Source organism: Narcine bancroftii, chromosome 1, assembly GCF_036971445.1.
Source record: "Narcine bancroftii isolate sNarBan1 chromosome 1, sNarBan1.hap1, whole genome shotgun sequence".
Taxonomy (NCBI): domain Eukaryota; kingdom Metazoa; phylum Chordata; class Chondrichthyes; order Torpediniformes; family Narcinidae; genus Narcine; species Narcine bancroftii.
Genome location: NC_091469.1, coordinates 195,467,724 through 195,487,637, shown reverse-complemented (window position 1 = coordinate 195,487,637; position 19,914 = coordinate 195,467,724). Strand labels below are relative to the sequence as shown.

The 19,914-nt window shown below is 41.6% G+C and overlaps 1 protein-coding gene and 1 long non-coding RNA gene across 5 annotated transcripts in view; one reads left to right on the top strand and one right to left on the bottom strand.

The window, feature by feature from the left end:
* The window catches only part of LOC138736898 (uncharacterized), a 29,307-nt gene extending 22,709 nt beyond the window's left edge, over window positions 1–6,598 (bottom strand). Inside the window, exon 1 of the long non-coding RNA XR_011340649.1 lies at window positions 5,702–6,598. This is a non-coding gene — a long non-coding RNA (uncharacterized lncRNA). The remainder of the gene's footprint in view (window positions 1–5,701) is intronic.
* The window catches only part of setx (senataxin), a 118,443-nt gene continuing 104,933 nt past the window's right edge, over window positions 6,405–19,914 (top strand). For 2 of the 4 annotated variants that reach the window (XM_069887054.1, XM_069887065.1), the window contains exon 1: window positions 6,405–6,491. The gene's annotated coding sequence lies outside the window, so the exon portion shown is untranslated. The remainder of the gene's footprint in view (window positions 6,492–19,914) is intronic. The other 2 variants (XM_069887046.1, XM_069887041.1) reach the window with 1 other exon arrangement.

Genomic DNA, 19,914 nt, shown 5'->3' with positions numbered 1-19,914 from the left:
AGGGGATGAATGAAATTAGAGAAGATAGGCAAAAAACACTACTGAAACTGTGAGATATAAAACATTATAAATGCTGGAAATCAAAAATAAAACAATACTGGTGTTACGAGCCCAGAGGACCCCAAAACCCAGCAGCAATAGATATTCACCAAGACCAATGGTTACTTAAACAAAAGTTGCTTTTAATTATCTTTAAACATGAAAACAAAATCACACTTTAACTTATCACTATTGACTTAACTAACCTAACCTAACCTCCTTCTAATTCATGTATGTAATGTGTGTGTAACTTCAGAAAAGTTATTTGATTCACAGTCCAATCTCACTTCTCATTCCTCCAAGTTCACTGGATGCAGGCAATTCTTATACTGTGCACAGAATTTAACATTTATAAAGTTCACCAGGCTTTGGTGCTTAAAAGGTAAATGGTTACCACTCAGAAATGTTCTTGTTGGCTTTCAGAGAGAAATTTGTTGTTTGCTGGACACCCACAACTGATTCCTTTTTAATCAACCACTTCAGTGTCTTGCCAAAGAAATTTTCCCCCTCAGGGTTCTCCATATAACCTCTTTCTTTCAGGTCACCATAGAGTTCCTTCTTGTTTCTCTTATTCCAAGTGAAACATTAGACAGCCAGTCCTCTACTCTTGCATGAACCACAAGGGATTTGACCAGGCTGAAACAAGAACTCACAACCCATCTTCCAAATGGAATTTTCTACAAGCTTGCCAGCTTGTCCTGTTCCAGTCCCAGCTGCCTTTGCTGACTGTAACACTGTATAAGAAATCTCTCTGTGTCTCTCTCTCACACACACACACAGAGAAAAAGCCTGTTTGACTCATCTGCTTGCCAATCCCCATTACCCTCTTAGAACAGCTTCAGACAATCTGCGGCTCCGACAAGATCTTTCATCTGTTGCCTTTTTGTAAATAACAATCCATTAGTGAAGTCTCTTGGGCATTCTCCAAAGCTCTTGCAAAGGCTGTGGTGCCAATATGTCTAGCATTAGCAGAGCTCCAGTACTTCAAATAAGATCTGTTTTAAAGTTTTTGTATGTAACCTACTCTAACAAACTTTTCCCAATTTATCACCCAAAAATATATCTATATACTCTGTCACAACTGGTAATACTGAATTGGTTAAGCAATGTCTCTGGAGAAAGAACAAGTCTAATATTACAGGTTGATGTGCTTTTATCAGAATTAAATCCTTGTGATTCAAATTGGAAAGGCTGGTTATCTATGAATTGCTAGGCCTTTTCACACCACAAGTGAACAGTGATCCTACTTGGGCCCACTTGAAATTCCTGACACTGCTGTCCAAATTCCCTGGAATTTGCCTTCCCAGCAATTTGGGGGGGGAGTCCATCCACCAGCAATGATATCATTATGAGTGCACATAATGATATGTGCCTGTATACACAGTACCTGTATACACAGCTATTTAAATAGCATTTAAATGCAAGAGGAGGTTGCTGCCCACCGAACTGTGAGGCGCCAAGATGCACGGTTTGAGGCAATATCAGCCCACTGGCGGTGGTCAATGAGGCAGGCACCAAGACACCCAACCCCAACCAACCAACTTTCCCTTGCAACCGTGTCTGCCTGTCCCGCATCGGACTTGTCAGCCACAAACGAACCTGCAGCTGACGTGGACATTACCCCTCCATAAATCTTTGTCCGCGAAGCCAAGCCAAAGAAATGCAAGAGGAAAGTAGCAGAATGTAATGATTTATTAGGCAAACTGAGGTTGACAGGGTTAAATGCTGAAATGATGACACGGTGATGCAGCATGCAAGTCCTGATGTCACGATGCTTCCCCTACTCGGCCATTTGCCGATTCAGACCACAGGGAGAGGGTGGCCTGGGGAAATTATCTGGGTCCGCAGCCCTAGTGAATTTGGGTAATTTTCCCGGGCTGACATTTTCATACCGCTGGTTCACAGGAGGGTTCCTAGGAAAAATTCCCGGGAATCCCCATTTTCCATGGCTGTGTGAATAGGCCTACTGAATTCAGTGTTAAGTCCTGAAGGGTATTGTGGTAAATTACTGTTTGTATATTTAGTTGTCTGGGCACACCCTGTGGCTCCTCCCATAGACCCTTGAATAAAGGTGACTGTTTCACAGCCCCCTCCCCAGTTCAGGACAGTCGACCATTGTGAATGTGCCTCATTTTATTGTGAATAAAAGCCTATCAGTTTTACATAACTTCCAGTCTTTTGGAGTTATTTATGGTGCATCAATTTTATTCACAATAAATTTTGACAATGAAGCCAGAGAAGTTGGAAATCGACCTTCAATATCCTGAAGCCTCCATCAACTTCGAACTCTGGCTGCGTTGCTTCGAAGTGTCCCTGCAGGCATCATCTGCCATTGTTCGATCAGAGAACAATAAGCTGCAGGTACTACACTCCAAGGTCAGACCACTGGTATATTCAATGATCAGGGATCCCGAGTCGTACCCAGAGGCAATGGACATCCTGAAAGGTCAGTATCTGAGGAAGGTGAACTAGGTCTAGGTGAGACACCTCCTGGCTATTCAAAAACAGTGACCTGGTGAAATGAGCATTAATTACCTCCGGGCCCTCCAAGCTCTCAGATGGGCCTGTGACTGCAAGGCCATATCGGCCACGGTGAACAAGGAGGACCTGATTAGAGACGTGTATGTTGCTGGCATCAGGTTCGACTGCATTCACCAGAGTCTATTGGAGCAAGGTGAGCTCAATTTACGGAGGGCGATTGAACTGGCTGAGACGCTGGAGGTGGCCCTCCAGAATATTATAGCCTACTCGGCCAACAATGTGGCCGCCTCATGGTTTCCCTAGGCGCTGCCATCTTGAGACGTGCCACCATCGCCATGTACCACCAGCAATCCGACCACGGCCGCTGTACTCTGAGAGCTCCTAAAACCAGTAATGGCACATCCTGCCAGAGACCCAACCATTGCCACTATACTTTGAGAGCAGCTGAAGTGGTGCTTAACTAACCTGGACAAGCACTTGAGGAAGTGCTGCCTGGCGAAAGATGTGGTCTTCTCCAAATGCAGGAAGAAAGGGCATTACGCAAAAGTGTGCAAGTCCAAGTTACCCCAACCCAGCAGAACTGCGTGAAGACCATGGGGGCCGCTATCTTTGAGACCCAGCAATGCTACGTGCAAGCTGTGAGGACCACTATCTTGGCTGCAGCCACCTTATGACTGAACACACAAATTCTCCACTGCAGCTACAGACAGCGATCCATCATGCTGGATCAAGGTAGTCCTCACCGACTCGCCAGATCGTTGAAGGGCATCCAAGTAAATGGCCACATGGTGAGTTGTCTGATCAATAGTGGGAGCATAGAGAGCTTCATCTACCTGGACATGGTGCAGCGCTACTCCCTCGCAGTTAGGAGAGTGAATCTCTGTCCTCGAAGTCCCATACGGCTGATGTCCGCGGCTACTGCATAGTGACCCTGATTGTGCGGGGAACAGACTACAAAGACTTTAAACTCCTGATGATGTCACACCTATGCTCTGCCGTGCTACTGGGACTGGACTTCTAATGCCACCTTAAAAGCATGACGATGGAGTACCATGGGCCCCACCCCTTTCCCACTGACTGTAACCAGCAGTTCTTAAATCGCCCGTGGCGCTCCACCAGCAAAATTCGCCAGCCCCTACCCCAACTGTTTCCAGCCAGCAACCGGAAGATTGCCCATGGCGCACATCCTGCGGACTAATCTCTCAGGATCACCCCTCCATTGCTGTTTGCTAACCTCACCCCAACTGCAAACCCATTGCCATCAAACGTACAGTGCCATCAGAGGTGCAGCAGGAATCATTGAAGCCAGCACCAGCCCTTGGAGAGCCCAAGTGGTGGTGGTAAGGAATGGGGAGAAAAACAGGATGGTCATCGACTACAGTCAGACCATTAACAGATTTACACAGCTGGACGTGTTCTCTCTTCCCCATATATCCGAAATGGTAAACCAAATCACACAATATCGGGTTTTCTCCACCATTGACCTAAAGTCAGCCTATCACCAGCTTCCCAATCCGCCCAGAGGACCGCCAACATACTGATTTGAAGGTGGCTGGACGCCTCTACCATTTCCTGAGGGTTCTGTGAGAAGCAGAGGTGCCTTCACAGATTTCATTCGAGACAAAAATTAAGAACAAAGAACATTTAATTTACAACAGTGCAAAGTTGGGTGCTTCCCCTTACCCAGGGAATACACACCTTTTTATACATTCTATTTCAGTACAGAGGTACCTCCCCCCTTAACATTCTTCTGCCTCCTGGATCGGTTTAGCATTAGGTAATTCTGCCTACGTGCAGTTTGTGTGCCTTTCTGTGTGTAAACTTGTTTACCAGGAAGTGTCATGTCTTTGTTCTTATTCATAAATCTCAACCCCCAGGACTTGCTAAATCTATCTACTTGCTATAAGACCCCTATTCTATTATACTTGCTTAACCCTTCCTCACACTCCATTCTTACTCCACCCTTATTCAACCCATCATAATTCATTCCTATTTAGCACTTGCTTGACTTCCCTTATTACCTTATCTCTCACAGTTCCCTTCAGCATCACCAATAGGGCCTCAGTCTTTCAGCAGGTGATGGACTGAATAGACCAATATGGGCTGCATAACATTCCCATTTCTGGATAACGTCACCATTTGCGGCCATGACCTTCAAAAATTTCTCCAGACCATCAGACTCCTTAATCTCTCATACAATAAGGCTAAATGTGTATTGTGCACAACACGCCTTGGCATCCTTGGAAGGATTGTGGAGAAAGGAGTCATTGGCCCCGACCCCAATCGAATGTGTGCGCTTTTGGAACTTTCCTTTCCCCACAGCCTCAAAGCCCTGAAAAGTTGTCAGGCTTCTTTTCCTACTAAGCCCAGTGAGTCCCCAATTATGTGGACATGGCTTTCCCCCTCATTAAATCTACCTCCTTTCCCCTGGCACCAGAGGCTCGTGTAGCTTTCTGTCGCATCAAGGCAGACATTGTCAAGGCTATCATGCATGCTATGGATGAATCTAGCTGCAGCCGGCAGTACAACGGTCACAATGGCAGATCAGTCCGACCACCCGAAAGACAATTTATGATAACATCTGATGCACTTCACCCCACTGAACTCTTTTTAAAAACAAGGGATGAATGTAGTAAACCACAGTATATTTAACTATCTGGCCACGCCCATTGGCTGACTGTACTTGTGGCTCCTTCCACAGATCCCCTCCCCAGTTCAGGACAGTCGACCAGAATGGATCTGCCTCCATTCTATTGTTAATAAAAGCCTATCAGTTTTACATAATTTCATTCTTTTTGAGTTATTAATGGTGCATCAATTATAAAGTATCGACTCAGAAGATTAAATGTTGATCCGGGAGTTTATATTGAGATTTGTTGGACAAGACCAAACCTGGAATATTCAGTGTAGGGTGGTAGACCCGGTTACCTTTGTGTACCGAATGGATGTGTTAAGTGGAATGCAGAGCACTCAACCAATTAGCGTTTAGTATCCTTATCTAGAACATTAAATTGGAAGAGTTGCAAGTGAATTGATGCTTTTTTTTGGTAGGAGAGTTTGGGTCCCTGGGTGAATTTTAAGTGTATTTGTCACATTATACCTAGAATAGTGAGAAGAGTTCAGAGAGATAAAAGCTCAGATGCTGAATCTTCATTCAGATACTCATCATAGGTGGACTTACAGGCAATCCAGGTGCTGTGAACAAATTCTTATTTGCGAACCAGCAGGTTTTCTGCCATCTGATGACATTTACTTTGCAGGGCTTTTAAGAGTGATTTCTAAGTCTTTAAAAATGGTAACATCCTCACCAAAACGTGGGAAAACTTAGCCCATGTGACTCGAGATACTGAAGTCCTGGTGGGGAAGTAATGAGTACCTCTTTGTTTCTCTGCCACAACACACTGAAGCCCGACAGCCTGAGAGTCGCAGCTCAAAATTCAGTGGAGTGGAATTAAATCACGCTCCAGCCCGAAGGATTGCCTTGAAAAGAACGGTCGCTAGTATAAGAATTGCAGATACTGGAGATCGGAAACTAAAATACAAAGCAGTCAAGGGACCAGGCTGCAAGTAGGATAAATAAACAAATTCATCTTTCGGGTCGACGATCTGTAATCAGCCCCAAGAAAAGTTGGATCCGATGAAAGAGTTCTGCCCTTGGAGGTTCAATGTTCCTCTCTCTCCTCAGCTGGTCAGGTAGCATTTCCAGCTCGTTCTAATTCTCCAACGATGTTGCTTTTTTCCAACTGTCCGTCACGTTATTCCAGGAGCGCAACGTGCCGTGAAGAGCGCTTGATCCGAATAGAATTCCAAAGACCGCTTTCACCCCCCAGCTCTTTCTGAGCTCTGACGGGCGCCGTCCCTCTTTTAAAAAAAAACTCCGGCCGCGCGGCTGGGTGCGATGACGTCACGTCCGGCGATAGAGGCCGGTGTGGAACTGAAAGTTTACAGTGAAGTTTGATGGGTTCGAGAAGGTAAGGCGTTCAGCGGGGTAAGTAACTGTGGTCGATGGTGGTCTGGTCGACTGCCACTGAATCGTCACAGAGAGCGCAGGGTGGTGCGTCCGGACGGAATCGCGAGCGAGAGCGCCGAGAGCATTCACCCGCCCCGCTGTGGGGGCTGGAGCTTGTTTGGGGGGGGGGGGGGTGTCACGTGCCCAGGAGGCAGTGTTGTTTGAGAGGGAGGTGGGAATGGACGTGTAGCCAAAGGAAGAGAAACTCAAAGATGTTGAATGGCCAGTAACTGCTTACAAAGTGCAAGCAAGAAGGTGATTCGAAAGGTATTTAATAGCAAGGTTAGTGGTAATCGCATGTTTGTAGCCTGATTCGATCTTGGCTGATCAGGGTTCTGTAAAGCTTTTTCACTTCATGGATAGGTGAACTCCAACTTGACTTATGTTGGCATGAATTTTTTTTTCTGTTGTTTGACTAGGTGCCAAATATAATTAAAACGATTCGTGTATAATTGGTAAACACCTTCATATGTAAGGTTCCTATGCTAATCATTGAATAATTAAAGAACAACATCTTAAAGTTCATGTTTACTCAGTACATTGTTAGAATGTCAATAACTTTTGACGAAGAAGAAATAGAGGTTGTGCATCAACAAATTCGATATTAAGCTTCAACCTCAATACAATTTTCCTGCTCTGACCCCATTTTGCTTTTGATCTCTGTTTTGAATGTAATCACCACCATCCCTGGCGAGGAAAAAAGATACAACTTTTGGAGGAAACAGTGTCTCCTCACTGAGGATCAACACCTTGAGATTAGCGTGGTGTCACACCAACAACTTTGCACTAAACATTAGCAAAACCAAGGAGATGCCTGTGGACTTCAAGGGGAAGTCATGAGAACACGATCCAGTCCTCATCAAATGCTCAGGAGTGGAGAGGGTCAACATCTCTGAGGATTTTTTCTGGAGCCTCCATGTTGATGCAATTATGAAGAAGGCTTGCCAATGGCTATACTTGGTGAGGAGTTTGAGGAGATTTAGTATGTAACTGAAAACTCTCAAACATCTACAGGTATACTGTGAAGAATATTATGGATGGTTGCATCACTGTCTGGTATGGAGGTGCCAATGCTAAGGACAGGGGAAAAAAAAACTCCAGAAAAAGGCCAACATCACGGACACCTGTCTTCATTCCATTAAAGACACCTAGAAGAAGCAGGGTCTTAAGAAAGCAGTCTCTAACCTCAAGGGCCCCCACCACCAAGGCTATGCCCTCTTCACTCTGCTAACATCAGGAAAAAAATATAGGAGCCTGAAGACGAACACTCAGCGGCACAAGGACAGCTTATTTCCCTCTGCCGTCAGATTCCTGAATGAACAATGAACCATAGACACTCCCTTACTTAGAGTTTTTCTTGCACTATTTTTTGAAGTTTATTTTGTAAGATGGTTTATATAAATGTTTATAACCATATAACCATTTAAGGAGCGGAAACAGGCCATGTCGGCCTTTCGAGTCCGCACCGCTTCACTAGAACAACTCCACTAGCTCAAACCTCCTGCTCACTGCCAATAACCCTCCAACCCTCTCACTTCCATGTACACATCCTTTCTTTGGCTTGGCTTCGCGGACGAAGATTTATAGAGGGGGTAAAAGTCCACGTCAGCTGCAGGCTCGTTTGTGGCTGACAAGTCCGATGCGGGACAGGCAGACACGGTTGCAGCGGCTGCAGGGGAAAATTGGTTGGTTGGGGTTGGGTGTTGGGTTTTTCCTCCTTTGCCTTTTGTCAGTGAGGTGGGCTCTGCGGTCTTCTTCAAAGGAGGTTGCTGCCCGCCAAACTGTGAGGCGCCAAGATGCACGGTTTGAAGCGATATCAGCCCACTGGCGGTGGTCAATGTGGCAGGCACCAAGAGATTTCTTTAGGCAGTCCTTGTACCTTTTCTTTGGTGCACCTCTGTCACGGTGGCCAGTGGAGAGCTCGCCATATAACACGATCTTGGGAAGGCGATGGTCCTCCATTCTGGAGACGTGACCCACCCAGCGCAGCTGGATCTTCAGCAGCGTGGACTCGATGCTGTCGACCTCTGCCATCTCGAGTACTTCGACGTTAGGGATGAAAGCGCTCCAATGGATGTTGAGGATGGAGCGGAGACAACGCTGGTGGAAGCGTTCTAGGAGCCGTAGGTGATGCCGGTAGAGGACCCATGATTCGGAGCCGAACAGGAGTGTGGGTATGACAACGGCTCTGTATACGCTTATCTTTGTGAGGTTTTTCAGTTGGTTGTTTTTCCAGACTCTTTTGTGTAGTCTTCCAAAGGCGCTATTTGCCTTGGCGAGTCTGTTGTCTATCTCATTGTCGATCCTTGCATCTGATGAAATGGTGCAGCTGAGATAGGTAAACTGGTTGACCGTTTTGAGTTTTGTGTGCCCGATGGAGATGTGGGGGGGCTGGTAGTACACATCCAACCTTCTCTTAAATGACAGAAGGGACCCTGTTGCAACTATCTCATTCAGAAGTTCATTCCATTCTGCCACCACTCGCTGAGTGAAAAAGCCACCTCTAATATTTCTCCTAAAGTGTTGCCTCCTTACCCTTAACTCATGGCCTCTTGTTTCAACCTCCCCTGCCTTCGGGGGAAAGAGTCTGTTTATATCTAGTCTATCTACTCCTTTCATAATTTTAAATACCTCTATCAAGTCCCCTCTCAGTCGTCTATATTCCAATGAATAAAGTCCCAGTCACCTTAATCTCTCCCTGAAATCCAGATGCTGTAAACCAGGCAACATCCTTGAAAACCTTTTCTGCACCCTCTCCACCTTATCTATATCCTTTCTATAATTTGGAGACCAGAACTGAGCACAGTACTCCAACAGCTGCAGCATCACCTCCCAGCTCCTATATACTATGATTTATGGAGGCCAGCATACCATATGCCTTCTTAACCACCCTGTCTACATGGGAATCCACCTTTTTTAAAAAATTTTTTAATTTTTCACACCATAAACCACATTAACCATGATACATACTTTTTCCTTTTCAAATATATACAGTGCCATTTTCTCCCCCCCTCTCCCTCCTCCCATCCCACCCTCCCTACTTCCCCCTTCCCGTCCATTTAAAGTACAAAATCTAGGATACATTAAACCAGTCAAACAATGTTGTCATTCAATAAAAATAAACAAGAAATTCCACTGAGTCAAATCTTTTCATTTCCTTCTCCTTTCGTTAATTTTGGTAGTGAATGTCCCCGGTAGGTTTTCGCTATTGTGTTTCATGTAAGGCTCCCATATTTGTTCAAATATTTCAATATTATTTCTTAAACTATTATTTTTTCTAATGGAATACATTAATTCATTTCTATATACCATTGTTGTATTTTCAAATTATCTTCCGATTTCCAGGTTGACATAATACATTTTTTTGCTACGGCTAGAGCTATCTTAACAAATCTTTTTTGTGCATCCTCCAAATCAATTCCAAATTCTTTGTTTTTTATGTTACTTAGGAGGAAGATCTCTGGATTCTTTGGTATATTGTTTTCTGTAATTTTATTTAATATTTGGTTTAGATCTTCCCAAAATTTTTCTACTTTCTCACATGTCCAGATTGCATGAATTGTTGTTCCCATTTCTTTTTTACATCGAAAACATCTATCAGATACTGTTGGGTCCCATTTATTTATCTTTTGAGGTGTAATGTATAGCCTGTGTATCCAGTTATGTGGTATCATACGTAACCTCGTATTTATTGTATTTCTCATCGTTCCAGAACATAACTTCTCCCATGTTTCCTTTTTTATCTTTATATTTAAATCTTGTTCCCATTTTTGTTTAGTTTTACCATTTGTTTCCTCATTCTCTTTTTCATGCAGTTTAACATACATATTTGTTATAAATCTTTTGATTATCATTGTATCTGTAATCACATATTCAAAGTTACTTCCCTCTGGTTAACTCAGACTGCTTCCTAATTTGTCCTTCAAGTAGGATCTCAATTGGTAATATGCCAGCACTGTATCTTGAGTTATATTGTATTTTTCTTTCATTTGTTCAAAGGATAATAATCTATTTCGTGAAAAACAATTTTCTATTCTTTTGATCCCTTTTTCTCCCATTCTCTAAAGGAAAGGTTATCTATTGTAAAAGGGAGTAACTTATTTTGCGTCAATATTAGTTTTGGTAATTGATAATTTGTTTTATTTCTTTCTACATGAATCTTCTTCCAAATATTGAGTAGATGATGTAATACTGGAGAACTTCTATGTTGTTCCAATTTTTCATCCCATTTATATAATATGTGTTCAGGTATCTTTTCCCCTATTTTATCTAATTCTAATCTAGTCCAATCTGGCTTTTCCCTTGTTTGATAAAAATCTGATAGGTATCTTAATTGTGCGGCTCTATAATAATTTTTAAAGTTTGGCAGTTGTAAGCCTCCTTGTTTATACCATTCTGTTAATTTATCTAGTGCTATCCTCGGTTTCCCCCCTTTCCATAAAAATTTCCTTATTATTTTCTTTAGCTCCTTGAAGAATTTCTCTGTCAGGTGTATTGGCAATGCCTGAAATAGGTATAATATACTTGGAAAAATGTTCATTTTAATACAGTTTATCCTTCCTATTAGTGTTAGTGGTAAATCTTTCCAATGCTCTAAATCGTCCTGTAATTTTTTCATTAGTGGATAATAATTGAGTTTATATAGTTGGCTGAGACTTTTATTTATTTGTATACCTAGGTATCTTATTGCTTGCATTTGCCATCTGAATGGTGATTCCTTCTTAAATTTTGAGAAATCTGCATTATTCATAGGCATTGCTTCACTTTTATTTACGTTAATCTTGTAACCCGACACTTCTCCATATTCCTTCAATTTCTTATATAATTCTTTTATTGATAGTTCTGGTTCTGTTAAGTATACTATAACATCATCCGCAAATAAACTGATTTTATATTCCTTGTCTTTTATTTTTATCCCTTTTATATTATTTTCTGTTCTTATCAATTCTACTAGTGGTTCTATAGCTAACGCGAACAATAAAGGTGATAGTGGGCATCCCTGCCGTGTTGACCTGCTTAAGTTAAATTGCTTTGATATATATCCATTTACTGTCACTTTTGCCAATGGTCCCTTATATAATGCTTTAATCCAATTAATATACTTCTCTGGTAAACTGAATTTTTGCAATACTTTGAATAAATAATTCCATTCTACTCTGTCAAAGGCCTTCTCTGCGTCTAAAGCAACTGCTACTGTTGGCGCTTTACTCCCTTCTACTGCATGAATTAAGTTAATAAATTTACAAATATTGTCTGTTGTGCGTCTTTTTTTAATAAATCCAGTTTGGTCTAGATTTACCATTTTCGGTACATACTCTGCTAATCTGTTTGCTAATAGTTTAGCTATTATTTTATAATCTGTGTTAAGTAAAGATATGATGCTGGTGCGAGTGGATCTTTCCCTTGCTTTAGTATTACTGTAATTATTGCTGTTTTACATGAATCTGGTAAGCTTTGTGTTTTATCAATCTGGTTGATTACTTCCAGGAGGGGAGGAATTAATAAATCTTTAAATGTTTTATAGAATTCTATTGGGAATCCATCCTTTCCTGGTGTTTTATTATTTGGTAATTTTTTTTATTATCTCTTGTATTTCTACTATTCCAAATGGTTCTGTTAATTTATTTTGTTCCTCTATTTGTAGTTTTGTTAGTTCAATTTTAGTTAGAAATTCATCTATTTTCCCTTCTTTCCCTTCGTTTTCAGTTTGTTATAATTGTTCATAGAATTCTCTAAAGTTTTCCTTGATCTCCTTTGGATTATATGTGACTTGTTTGTCTTTTTTCCTTGATGCCAATACCATTTTCTTAGCTTGTTCTGTCTTAAGCTGCCATGCTAGAATATTGTGCGTTTTTTCCCCTAGTTCATAATATTTCTGTTTTGTCTTCATTATGTTCTTCTCCACCTTATATGTTTGTAGTGTTTCATATTTTATTTTTTTATCTGCCAATTCTCTTCTTTTAGTTGTATCTTCCTTCATTGCTAATTCTTTTTCTATATTTACTATTTCCCTTTTCAACTGCTCTGTTTCCTGATTATAGTCCTTCTTCATCTTGGTTACATAACTTATTATTTGCCCTCTAATGAACGCTTTCATTGCATCCCATAGTATAAACTTATCTTTCACTGATTCCGTGTTTATTTCAAAATACATTTTAATTTGTCTTTCAATGAATTCTCTAAAATCCTACCTTTTGAGTAACATGGAGTTTAATCTCCATCTATACATTCTTGGAGGGATGTCCTCTAACTTTATTGTCAATATTAAGGGTGAATGGTCCGATAATATTCTAGCTTTATATTCTGTTTTTCTTACTCTATCTTGCATACGAGCTGATAACAAAAATAGGTCTATTCTTGAGTATGTTTTATGTCTAGCTGAGTAATATGAATATTCCTTTTCCTTTGGGTGTTGTTTCCTCCATATATCCAAAAGTTGCATTTCTTCCATCGATTTAATTATAAATTTGGTTACTTTGTTCTTTCTGTTAATTTTTTCCCAGTTTTGTCCATATTTGAATCCAAATTCAGGTTGAAATCCCCTCCTATTAATATGTTCCCTTGCGTATCTGCTATCTTCAAAAAAATATCTTGCATAAACTTTTGATCTTCTTCGTTAGGGGAATATACATTGAGTAGATTCCAAAACTCCGACTATATCTGACATTTTATCATTACATATCTCCCTGCTGGATCTATTATTTCCTCTTCTATTTTAATTGGCACATTTTTACTAATTAATATAGCTATTCCTCTTGCTTTTGAATTATACGACGTTGCTGTTACGTGTCCTACCCAATCTCTCTTTAATTTCTTGTGCTCCAATTCAGTTAAATGTGTTTCTTGCACAAATGCTATATCAATTTTTTCTTTTTTCAGTAAATTTAGCAGTTTCTTCCTTTTAATTTGGTTATGTAGTCCATTAATATTTAAAATCATATAGTTCAGCGTAGCCATTTTATACTTTGTTTATCTTCCCTTTCCATTTCTCCATCATTACCTTTCCTTCTTATCCATTTCTGCTTTCTTGTTTTGAACACTTTATAAGACAACATTTCTAAAACATCAAACATTTTCCCTATTCTCCTATTTAAAACTTCTTTAACCCCATTCTCCCCTCCCCCTCCTGAGTTGTCCTTTATCCCTTGTCGGACAACCACATCTCCCCTCTCCATTTGGATTTGCGAATTCACTCGCAAACGTCAGCTGATTTTGCAGTGACCGTAACTCCTCCCCACCCAGCCACCCCCAGAAAAGATTTCAATTTTCATATGTAACAAAGGTCACTCTTTTAATTCCCTCCTTATTCCCTCTATTCCATTTCCCTCCCTTATTAATTCTTGTCTATACTCTATATATTTTCCTCTAAATACGGATACATTCATGTATGCACACTATATATATATATATATATATATATATACACACATATACCCCTTTACACAAATACATATAGATCGTGGTCATTTTTACTCTTATTACATGTCTTCATCTCTCTGCTTGTTTTGTAGTTGTTCTGCAAATTTCCTTGCTTCCTCTGGATCTGAGAATAGTCTGTTTTGTTGTCCTGGAATAATTATTTTAAGTACCGCTGGGTACCTTAACATAAATTTATATCCTTTTTTCCATAAGATCATTTTCGCTGTATTGAACTCCTTCCTCTTCTTCAGGAGTTCAAAACTTATGTCTGGGTAGAAAAAATTTTTTTGACCTTTATATTCCAGTGGCTTTTTGTCTTCTCTTACTTTCTTCATTGCTTTCTCCAATATATTTTCTCTTATTGTATATCTTAAGAATTTTACTAAAATGGATCTTGGTTTTTGCTGCGGTTGTGGTTTCGGGGCTAAAGTTCTATGTGCCCTCTCTATTTCCATTTCTTCCTGTAATTCTGGTCTTCCCAGGACCCTGGGGATCCAATCTTTTATAAATTCTCTCATATTCTTGCCTTCTTCATCTTCCTTAAGGCCCACTATCTTTATATTATTTCTTCTATTATAGTTTTCTATTATATCTATCTTCTGAGCTAACAGCTCCTGTGCTTCTTTAGCTTTTTTATTAGATTCTTCTAATTTCTCTTTTAAGTCTTTTACTTCCATATCTACAAATGTTTCTCGTTTTTCCATATTTTCCACTCTTTTTGCCAATTCTGATATGGCCACTTCCATTTTATTCATTCTTTCTTCTGCATTCTTAATTCTTTTTATCTCATCAAATTCTTGTAATTGCCATTCTTTCACTGATTCCATATATTCGTTAAAAAAAGATACATCTATTGTCTTGCTTTTCTCTTCTTCTTCCACTTCTTTCTGTTCTTCTTCTTCTTCTTCTTCTTCTTCCTCTGGGTTGACCATCTGTTGTTTCCTTGTTTTCTTTTTACCCTCTTCTTTCTTGTTGTCGTTATTGTCTGTGTTCTGCACCTGCTGCTGTGCTGCAGGTGTCTCTCTCAGCTGTGGAGATCGACTCCGCAGCTGCTCCCCCCTCCCGTCAGTGTGTTTTTTTTCATGCGCGGTTGCGCACTTTTACTCGGCTCTGCGAGCTATTTTTGTAGTCCCGAGCCCGGGACCTCCACTGACCTGTGGGAGCGGGCCTCTCTCTCCGCGGCGGGCCTCTTCGGACAGGTAAGGTCTTCACCTTCTTCTTCCAACGTCTTTCCTTCTTCTTTTCTTCCTGTTGTTTTTGGTTTTTCTTTCTTCGCTGCCATTTTCTTCACACTTTTACTTTCACTTTGTTTTGGTTTTTAAGTTTGTGCCTTTGCTTTTACTCTATCTTTTTTTAACTTTTCTGGAGAGGGCTGGAGTTCCCCAACCGGCCACTACTCCATCACGTGACTGCCCTCCATGGGAATCCACCTTCAGTGAACTCTGTACCATAACGCCCAGGTCCCTTTGCTCCTCTGCATGCCTTAATGCCCTACTCTTAACTGTATATGTCTTATTCTGGTTATTTTTACCGAAATGCAACATCTCACACTTGTCTACATTGAATTCCATCTGCCATCTTTCAGCTCACTCTTCCAAACAAACCAAATCCTTCTGTAATCCAGGAAAATCTACCTCACTATCCACCACTCCTCCTATTTTTGTATCATCTGCATATTTGCTTACCCAGTTAACCACACCCTCCTCTAAATCATTAATATAAATGATAAACAACAAGGGACCCAGCACCGATCCCTGAGGCACCCCGCTTGTCACAGGCTTCCAACCTGACATACAGTTGTCCACCATGACTCTATGCTGTCTATCTCCCAGCCACCTCTGAACCCATGTCACAATTTCTCTACTAATTCCTAGTGACTGAACCTTCCTTATTAACCTTCCATGCGGAACCTTATCAAAAGCCTTACTAAAATCCAAATAGATCACATCCTTCGCTCTACCTTCATCCACCTTTTTTGTTACTTCCTCAAAAAACTCAACAAGGTTTGTCAAACATGACTTTCCTTTTACAAACCCATGCTGGGTGCCCCTAATCAATCCCTGCCTATCCAGATATGTGTGCATACTATCTAGAAGAATACCCTCCATAACCTTCCCCACCACCGAAGTCAAACTTACCGGCCGATAATTACTTGGCCTACACCTACTTCCCTTTTTGAACAATGGAACAATATTTGCAACCCTCCAATCCTGTGGTTCCACCCCCTCCTCCAGTGATCTTTGAAAAATCACTGTCAGTGCCCCCACTATTTGTTCCCTGACCTCCCTTAAAGTCTTGGGAAAAATCCCATCAGGACCAAGAGACTTATCCACCTTAATTTACCCTAGAAGCTCCAAAACTCTCACTTTACTAATCCCTATCCTTTCCATAACTAAGCCCTTTGCCTCTCTTATCTTGTATAGCCCAATGTCCCGTTCCTTCGTGAATACGGACGAGAAAAATTTGTTCAATATTTCTCCCATCTCATACGGTTCCTGACATAGTTCACCAGTCCCATCATCTAGTGGACCTATTCTATCTTAACCCTTCTTTTACTGTTCACATATCTGTAAAAACCCTTAGGATTAATCTTCGTCTTATTAGCTGTGGACTCCTCATACCTTCTTTTTGCCTTTCTAATTTCCCTCTTAAGGTTCTTCCTGCAATCTAAGTAACGACCATACATCTCCTCAATCCTTTGTTTTTTATATTTGGTATAGATCTCCATCTTGTCCCCAACCAACTTCTTAATTTCACCAGAAAACCACGGCTCCCTCGAACCTTTAGTATTCCCCTTCGGCCTGACTGGAACATAAAGATCCTGTACTCTCAAAATCTCACCCCTAAATGCCCCCCAAATTTCCTCTACATCCTTTCCGGCAAAATGTTCAGCCCACACAACTCTCTGCAAATCCTTTCTCATTTCTCCAAATCTGGCCTTCCCCCACTCAAAGACCTTCAACCTCAGACCCGACCTATCCCTTTCCACCATTAAACTAAAGCTAATGGACCCATGATCACTGGATCTGGTTCTCTCCAACACTTACCTCCATCACCTGCCCCATTGTATTCCCAAACAACTGATCTAACACCGCTCCCCCTCTAGTTGGCGTTTCAACATATTGCTGCAAAAAGCAATCCTGAACACAATACATAAATACTAAGCCATCCTGCCCTTTTATTGACTGCGTTTCCTAATCTATGTTTGGAAAATTGAAATCCCCAACCAACACCACCCTATTTCTCCTGCACATCTCACCTATTTCTTTGCACATTTGCTCTTCTAGGTCCCTTTCCCCATTTGGAGGCCTATAATATACCCCCATAATAGTAACCTCACCCTTCTTATTTTTCAGATCTACCCACACTGCCTCCCTCGATGAGCCCTCCAGTCTACCTTGCGTCAGCACTGCTGTAATATCCTCCCTGACAAGTCAGGCCACACCTTCTCCTCTTAATCCACCAACTCTGTCACACCTAAAGCAGCGAAATCCTGGAACATTCAACTGTCAGTCACAACCTTCCTTCAACCACGTCTCGCTAATGGCAACAACATCATAATGCCACATGTCAATCCACACTTTTAGCTCATCCAGCTTCCTTACTATGCTCCTCGCATTAAAATAAATACATTTAAGGATCTCCTACATCCTACCTTCTGCATATTCTCCTCTCTTCCATTCTCGCAATTTTCACGACAACATCTTTTTACTACTTCCTGCTTTTCCTCCCTCAAATTACTCAAACTTGTCTCTTTCCTTAGCCTACAAACCCTCACCCTGCTGTCCTGTCTAACTTGAAATCCTGTCCCCAACATACTAGTTTAAACCCCCCCGACCGCCCTAGCAAATGCCCCTGCCAGGAGACTGGTTCCTCTGGGATTAAGATGTAACCCATCATTACGGTATAGGTCCCATTTTCCCCAAAAAAGGTCCCAGTGATCCAAGAACTTGAAACCTTGCCTCTTACTCCACCCAATTCTATTTCTGCTCTCACTGTCACGTGGCACAGGAAGCAATCCAGAGATTACCCCCCTTAGTGGTCCTCCTTTTAAGCTCCCTACTCAACTCCCTATACTCATTCTGCAGGACTACTTCCTCCTTCCTTCCAACATCATTGGTACCAACATGTACCACAACCTCAGGCTCCTTACCCTCCCCTTTTAGGATGTTCTGAACACGCATAGTCACAACCTGGACCCTGGCACCAGGGAGCCAAACCGCCATCCAGTTTTCCTTATTGCGTCCACAGAAACCTCTATCTGTCCTCCTAACCATTGAATCCCCTATAACTATCACCCTTTTCCTTTTATCCCGACCTTTCTGGGTCACAGAGGTTGACAGCACACCTCTGTCCACCATAGTCTGTCTATCCCCCTCCTCAGTACTCAAGGTGGAGTACTGATTTCTGAAGATTACAGACTCGGGTGCTTGCACATGAACCTGACCCCTCCCTTTTCTCCTCCTAACGGTAACCCACTGCCCCTCCTCCCGTGGCCCCTGTGTGACCACCTGCCTGTAGCTCTTGTCTACGATAGCCTCATTCTCCCTAACCAGAGTGAGGTCATCAAGCTGCAGCTCAAGTTCCTTGACCCGGTCCTTCAGACCACGCTCCTTGTCCATGATGGCCTCATTCTCCCTAACCAGAGAGGGGTCATCGAGCTGCAGCTCAAGTTCCCTTAGACGCTGCAGCTCAGCCCACTGTGTGCACACGTGGATGTCCGGGAGATGTGAAGACTCCATGACTTCCCACATGTGACACTGAGAGCAGAAAACTGCCCTCACACTCATCCTTCCTCCTTCTCACACCTTACAAAGTAAAAAATAAACAGATATATATTAAATTAACTATGAATGTCTTACCTTTAGTCCAGCACGCTCGTCCTCAGCTTAAGCATCTCGAGCCAAAGCCTCAAAGACCCACTCTTTCACTGGCTCACTCACTCACTCACTGGGCCACTCCCCTAAACTTACCCTCCTTTTATTGGCCCCTTGACCAATTAACCCCCTCACTCTCTCCAAGCTTCTCCTCCTCCAGATCATCACCCGAACTCCAGTTGCCACCTCCTCTGACTCACAACCCAAACCAAGTAGGCCCAAGCCCAGTAAGCCCTGGAATTTAATGGCTTACCTGCCTGTCACTCTATCCAAGCTCCTCCTCCTCTGACTCACAGCCCGAACCAAGTTTGCACTGTGATGTAAAAGAAGAAATTTTGTGACTTGTTCATGACAATAAATTCTGATTCTGAATTTATGAAATTCATCATCATTTCAGTCTTAAGTGGCCTACCTTTACTATGAGACAGTGACCCTTGGTTCTAGATCTTATAACCAAAGAGAATATCCAGAATCCATAAATGAAATGGAGAGGAGGTGGATTTCCCGAAGTGGATCTAATTGCATGTAAATTTGCAATTAATTTGACATAAGGTTAATTGAACTTCGCAAAGTGAACTTCTAAACTTTTTTTATAATTTGCTTTTCCATGTTAATTGCTGCCGCATGGATTGGTTTCTCTACTGGCTGGGGAATAGTGCATTAGTAGGAGCAGCTGTCAGACCTGTAATATATTTATGCCATTGAACGAGCATGCCCAAGTAGACTATTCAATTAAAACTGCTGCCTACATCTGCTCATTTTATGTTGTTACAGGCATTTAGCTTCAACCCATTGGCAAGTATCTTGAAAACAGTTATTGATATTACATCTAAGTCAGTGGTTTTCAACCTTTTTCTTTCCACTCACATACCACTTTATTGTTGTTCTGGATTTGTGCAAGTCTAAGCAAGAAGATTGAATAACAGCTAAACCAAAGCCAAGTCTTATGCCATAAGTGCTCTGTGTAGCAAGGGTGGTATGGTTTTTGTAAATTTTATTTTTCATTTGCATCAATACAAGTACAGTATTTATGATATCATACAGAATAATAAAAAAACAGTGCAAAAAGAATACATATGATCATATTTT